This window comes from Ambystoma mexicanum, chromosome 13, assembly GCF_040938575.1.
Source record: "Ambystoma mexicanum isolate Mex_15411 chromosome 13, UKY_AmexF1_1, whole genome shotgun sequence".
Taxonomy (NCBI): Eukaryota; Metazoa; Chordata; class Amphibia; order Caudata; family Ambystomatidae; genus Ambystoma; species Ambystoma mexicanum.
Window position 1 is genome coordinate 480,023,223 of NC_090938.1, and position 7,021 is coordinate 480,030,243.

Sequence of the window (7,021 nt, forward strand, 5' to 3'; positions counted from 1 at the left end):
TCCCCAGGCAGACAGGGGCCCGGCACACCAGGCACGAGCCCTGAGCCATGGTGCAGCTGGCTTAGTTGACGGGCACCAAGGTTCCAGCCGCTGCACAGTGGGTGACCTTCCCTCTTGCCCAGGTACCTGGAGCTGGGCCCTATGCGGCCAGGCTGGGGTTTGAAGACTCCAGCGGTCCCACCCGACCCTCTTGTCTGTGCTGTCTCTGGCTCGCCTCGCTGTCTGTCTCCCAGCCCCCCCCCCTCAAAAGGGAAGCGGAAGGGGTCGGGGAAGGATGAGTGGATCTGGCCAGGTGGGCAGGTGGCGGAACGGCCTACCTCCATCCCCCTGTGCTGTGCTGCTGCAGGTGGCGGTCAGGCTTCCCAGGCTTAGCACCTGGATTTATTATTATTTTTTTTTAAAACCACAATGGTTTCGGCCGAGCTAGACAGGGCGCTGGGCTGTCTGCCAGAGGTAGCGCTACCTCCCCCGACCTTTCCTGCACCGGCAGGGTCAGGCCAATGTCTGGAACAAAAAAATGTGCCTGTGACTCTTGGCGGTGGATCACTCGACTCGTTTATCGATGAAGAACGCAGCTAGCTGCAAGAATTAGTGTGAATTGCAGGACACATTGATCAACACGTTGAACGCACCATGTGGCCCTGGGTTTTTCCCGGGGCTACGCCTGTCTGAGAGTCACTTGTACATCAATCGCCCCGGGGTTCCCTCCCAGGGGCGTAGCTGGGGCTGTTGCAGGGACCCCATTCCATTCATCTCCCCTAAAGGTCAGACCCCGATCAGCACTGTCGCTGGATCCTTGGATACGGCACGCAAGCTCATTGCCAACGCATCCTGGCCTCCCCAGTTTCCCCGCCTCATGCTGGTTTCGGGAGGGCCGGGTGGCCGACGCGCCCCGGATGTGGTGGCGGCGGCAGCAGGCTTTAAAAAAGCCTGGCACACCTTCACCCTACCCCGGGGCACCTGGCCGTGCTATGTGTGGCTGTCTTTGGTGCCGGCGCAGGATGACCATGGAGCGCGGACCTCGTGACCATGTGGGCTTCTGTTGCAGATTGGGACAGAGCACACTCGCCTGCGCCAGAAGCACAGGGCTGGGGCAACCCCCCGTACGGGCCTGAGGCCAGCTGCCCTGAGCTTTGTGCTCCCTGACCACAGCCTCAGATCAGATGTGATAACCTGCTGAATTTAAGCATATTACTAAGCAGAGGAAAAGAAACTAACCAGGATTCCCTCAGTAACGGCCAGTGAAAAGGGAAGAGCCCAGCACTGAATCCCCATTCAGCGGCAGGCGTGGGAAATGTGGCGTACAAAAGACCGACTCCCCGGCATCGCTCAGGGGGGCTCAAGTCCTTCTGATCGAGTCTTACCACGCGGATGGTGTTAGGCCGATTGCGGCCTCTTGCACACCGGGATCAGGTCTTCTTGGAGTCAGGTTGCTTGGGAATGCAGCCCAAGGCGTGTGGTAGAACTCTATCTAAGGCTAAATACGGGCGCAAGACTGGTGGCCAACAATTACTGTAAGGGAAAGTTGGTGTGAAACGGTTGAGTAGTAAACTGGTGAATCCTGTGGGCGACTGCACAGACCCCAACACGGCGGGCAGGTGGGTCACCTGGAACGGTGGAGGCCCTTGCGGGTCTGTGGCCCGGGCACATCAGCCCCAGCAGGGTGCATTTCATCTGTTGCGGTGCACCACGACCGGCTGGGAAGGCCCCAGGGGCAGGTGGCTCTCTGCTCCTGCAGAGAGTGTTACCGCCCCCTGACAGTTTTGCTGTGTCCACAGGGCTGAGGGAGATGGACTGCTACCGCGCCCTTATCCGGCAACCATCCTGGCCCCTCTTGGGTCTTGGGGGTCGCTAGAGTGGCGACGGGAGACGGGGCTCCCGATGTGACTGTGATGGACTGCCCTCAATACGCCCCGACCATGTCGTGCTGCCGGGGCGGGGAGGCCCAAAAAAGGCGCCAGGGGTCTGAGGTGATGTCGGTTAATCACGCAACCTGTCTGGAAACACTGACCAAGGAGTATAACACGTGCCCGAGTCAGAGGGCCGAATAAAACCCTGTGATGTAATGATGTTAAGGGCCGGTGCTCACCGATTGCAGTGGCATCCTGTCGCGGTGGGCCCCGGCCCGTCTCGCCTGCTCTGTCAAAGAGGTGATGCATGAGCGTGTGTGATAGGACCCGAAAGACGGTGAACTCGGCCTGGTGGAGGTCTGTAGCGGTCCTGATGTGTAAATTGGTCATCCGACATGGGTATAGGGGCAAAAGACTAATCGAACGATATAGTAGCTGGTTCTCTTCGAAGTTTCCCTCAGGATAGCTGGTGCACGGAAACCCCAGTTTTATCTAGCAAAGCAAATGATTAGAGGACTCGGGGCCAAAATTATCTCAACCTACTCAAACCTTAAATGGGTATGAAGCCGGCTTGCTGGCGTGGAGCCAGGTATTGTATGAAAGTGCTCAGTGTTCAACGTTTGGTAAGCAGAACTGGCGTGGGGGTAGTACCTAAAGCCTGTGCCCCTGGATGGTGGGGTCGGGCAGGCTCACTGGGCCAACTGGCCTGGTAGTAAGCCCAGATGGCCCAACTTGTGGCTGGCGGACCAGATGGGCCGAGTTGCAGCTGACTCCTGCATTTGTCTCTGGTCGGGTTCAGTAGGCTTAATAGTTGGCGTGGAAGTGTCTCCCCGGCCCGAGTGCGCTGTGGTGGTGCCTTAAGCCCAGGGCGGGGAAGAGAGGCAGCAGCTTAAGCACCCACCCCAGAGCACGGGGGGTGGTACCTTAAGCCTGTGCCCCTGGGCGGTGGGGGCAGGCACGGCCGCCGGGCCATCTGGCCTGGGGAGTAGACCCAGATGGCCAGAGTTGTGGTTGCCACGGCTGACTCCTGCATTTGTCTACGGTTGGCATGGAAGTGCCACCCTGCAGCCTCCAGGGCGGCTAAGTGCCATTTCTCTAATGGGAACTAGCCTTCTCAGTTTGAGTAGGCTAGTTCCCATTATTATGCAGGACTTGGCCACTATGGGCAGAACGGCCATTTCTCTAATGGGAACTACCCTTCTCTGTGTGAGTGATCTAGTTCCCATTATTATGCAGGACTTGGCCACTAGAAGAGCAAAAAGGGCCATTTGTCTAATGGGAACTAGCCTTCCCAGTTTGTGTAGGCTAGTTCCCATTATTATGCAGGACTTGGCCACTATGGGCAGAACGGCCATTTCTCTAATGGGAACTAGCCCACTCACACAGAAGCAGCTATTTCCCATCTGAGAAATGGCCCTAACAACCGATGGTCCGTTTCTCGGATGGGAACTAGTATCAACCCTAAATGTAGCCCCTGGTACCTCCTAATTGTCGTTTTGGTTGCATCACACACCACTACAACAGTTCCGGAGACATTTGGTTCCGATGTAACATAAAAAGCAGCTCGCTGTGCGAGTGTGCGCACGCTCAACTTGGCGGCCCTTCATTTCCGACCACGTGGGACCAAGCAGCTTGCAAACAGCATGGGGAAGGGAAGCTAAATGAAGCATGGAATTGCAAAGGTATACATTGGTAAGCGGAAAGCACAAAAAAGAAAGTGTCTTGAAAAAGAAACCGGAAGAGCGATAGAAAACGAGAAAAGTCAAGGGGGAAAGAAACAGAATAGGCTCTACAGGCCTTTTTTTGCCAAAATGCAATAAATGATAGATTTGAGTAAAATGCAAAAATGTATACTCAACAAGCAAATGCTCCAAGGTTTCTTCTACTTTTTAAGGATCCTGGCATAATCTCCAAATCCGGTTACCTCTCCATATTTTTATTCTTACCCTGATACAATGAAGAGTAGGAAAAAGGTTAAAACGCAATTCTAAAAATTGTTGCCACTGTTGGATCCCTGCTTCTGGCCGAGGCGTCGGCGGGAAGCAGGGAGGATAGGCCCGGGGGCATGCAGGCCTCGCTCCGCAGCTCCCCGAGGAGCAGTGAAGACACTGACACGTTCGTGTGGATATCCTGCCCCGGAACTGACTCTGCGGAGCGGGGCGGGTCCTTTATTCAGACGCCTTGCGTCACCGCGTAGCGAAATTCCTCCTTTATTAAAACTGAACAATAACAATAAAACATTTCTCAGCCAACGGGGCTTGCCTCCTTTTCTTTTAGTCTCTCCAATGGGGTCATCTACCATTCATAGTCTCGGAGTCTGGCCGGAGGCCGGGTCGCAGTTCTTAGACCATATCTCCCACCCCTGTGTGCAACCCCCTGTCTCCCCTCGGGTTGCTCACCTTTGCTGTTCTGCTCACCCACTTCTGGTTCACTCGGTGGTTCCTCTGTTCCGTCGTCTCCGGTTTCTCCATTATCTGGAATTTCATGTCCCTCATCCCTCGGCAGGTCCTCTTCTTCCTCCGGGGGGACATTCGCCATCTGGCCATAGATTCATTGGCACTGCCTTGAACCATGACGCATTTCTCGTTACTTGTCTTTGCCCCCTCTTGGCAGTTGTCATGGTGCCATGTCATCTGCTTATTGTCCATGGGGCAGTGTCATATCGGGTGTCCAGTTTGGATTTTGATGGGTTCCTCACCATGACCACTTGATCACCGACTCGGTGGTCGGACTGCCTGGCATTCCTTTTGTTGCTCATGTGAGCGTTCGCTTCTGTTCTTCTTCGTTCGGTGCGCTCATGGTCAAACGTGTCTGTGCTCCTTCTCGGATGGTGTGGTATGGAGGAGTTAATGATCGTGCCATACATTAGGTCTGCCGGCGGTATTCCTGTTGTGCTGTGGCGTGTAAATCTGTAATTCCGTAGGAATCGGTATAAGTCCACCTGCCATGGGCTAGCATTGACGTGCGACAGGCGTAATACCTTGTTTATTGTCCGCATGAAGCGTTCCACGTCGCCGTTTGCCTGCGGCCATCTCGGCATTATGTGGTGGTAGCGGATGTTGAGTTCCATGAGGTATTTTTTTGAATTCTTCTCCTTGGAAAGGTGGGCCATTGTCGCTCCTGATACTCCTTGGTAGGCCATGTGTTGCAAACATTTTTTCGATCGCAGGTATTACCACCTCTGCTCCCGTGGAGTTGACGATCTCGACCTCCGGGTACCTGGAGTGGTCGTCAATCGCCACCAGTAGGTGGGTGCCTTCCTGTATTTTGCAGAAATCTATGCTTATGGCGTCCCATCTTGCGGACCCTCGCACTGCCGATTGAATGGGCTCCGGATTGGGCGGAGGCCCCGTTATTTGGCATGGGAGGCAGGTGCTGACAAGCCGCTCAACTTTTCCATTGATTTTGGGGGAACCACACGCAGTGTCTTATCCGGGCTTTTGTCCTTACAATCCCCTGGTGTCCTTCATGCGCCAACGGCACTGTTTTGTCCTGTAGGCTTGGAGGGATGATGATCCGGGTTCCTCGTAGGATGAGCCCTTCTTCTGTGATGGAGAGGTCCTGCCGGACTGCGAAGATTCCTGTGAGGAATTCTTTGGCTTCTGTTGTTCTATTGTGGATGTTCCGTAGGAACGACTTCCATTCCCTGGAGATAATCGTGTCCTTCACCAAGTTACAGCAGGGGTCACTTTGCGTGGCCTCTACTATGTCTTCCAGTCCGATTGCTCGTGACTTCATGGTGTGTATTACCTGGCAGATGTGCTCTTCCGTCTCTTCTGCCACATGTATTTCCCTCTGTGTTGCCGCTCTCGGGTGTCTCGATAGGAAGTCAGCCGGGTTGCCACTGCCTGACTTATATGACAGTTCGAAATCGTATTGCTGGAGATGTAGTAGCCACTTGGCAATCCTGGCAGGGGGGGTGAGATGAGGTTCCCGTGAAGATGGGGAGCAGTGGTTTGTGATCTGTGTAGGTTTTGAATTTCCGGCCGTACAGATAAATATGGAAATGGCGGCAGCCCCATAGTACAGCTATCGCCTCTTTTTCTGCCGATAGTGATGCCTTGATGCGCTCAAATGCCTCTTGGCACGTGGGCCCCCACTCCCACTTTGTGCTAGCTTTTGTGAGTTCATAAAGGCGTTCCGAGAGTGTGGCCAAGTTTGGGATAAACCTTCCACAGTAAGTGGCCATTCCTAGAAAACCGCACCTCCGTCGGTGTTGTGGGGGGGGTGGCAGCTTGGATGTCCACCACATTTTGGGGGTCCGCAGAGATGCCTGTGCTATTGAACGTGTACCCAAAGAACGAGATCTCTTCCTTCAGGAACTCGCATTTTTCTTTGTGTATCGTCAGACCTGCACATCCAACCTGCTGAGTAACATATGGAGCCTTAGCATATGTTCTTCTTTGTTACCTGCATTAATTAGAATGTCATCATTGACGTTAAAGATTCCTGGGATGTCACGGATCACCTCCTGTATTGTTTGCTGGTAGACCTCAGCTGCCGAGGACATCCCGAAGCTCAGGCGCTTGTACCTGCGTAGGCCGATGTGAGTTGAGAATGTCATAATGTACCGGGAGTCTCCCGGTGTAGTTTTAGCTGGTGATATCCGGCCTTCAGGTCGACTTTTGAGAATATTATGGAACCAGTGAGGTCTGCCACGATTTCTTCGAGGGTCGGGGTGATGTGGCGCTCCCTTTTTATTGCTCCATTGGGGAGGCGCATGTCTATGCATATCCTGACCTTCCCTGGTTGTTTGGGCTTTTTGGTGACAACCATGGGGGGAGACCCATGGAGTGGGCCCAGTTACTTTGCGATGATGCCTGCTTTTTCCAGTGCCCTTAGCTCCTGTTCCACTTGACTGCGTATGTGGAACAGCGTCCTTCTGTGTCGCACTGCTCTCGGTTGGACTGACTCATCGATGTGTAGCCTGATTGACTTTCCTTTTAGGCATCCGATTCCCTTGAGAAGTTTCGGGTATCTCTAGCATGTTGTCGATCTCTTGTGCGTCAGTCACTTCACAAATGAAACTTATCAGCCCCAGGTCCTCTGCAGCGTCTCCACTCAGGAGGCATTCGATGCCTGCGTTCACCACATAGATTTTTGACTGTAGTGATTTTTCCCCTTGGCTGATATTGGTTCAGAATCTGCATACTATGGGCAGTGGAGTCTTG

At 53.9% G+C, this 7,021-nt stretch overlaps 1 non-coding gene across 1 annotated transcript; it reads left to right on the forward strand.

The window, feature by feature from the left end:
* Positions 1 to 527: 527 nt before the first annotated feature.
* On the forward strand, positions 528 to 678 carry LOC138522185 (5.8S ribosomal RNA). The gene has a single exon (XR_011283283.1). It is a non-coding gene; the product is annotated as a 5.8S ribosomal RNA (ribosomal RNA).
* Positions 679 to 7,021: the final 6,343 nt, after the last annotated feature.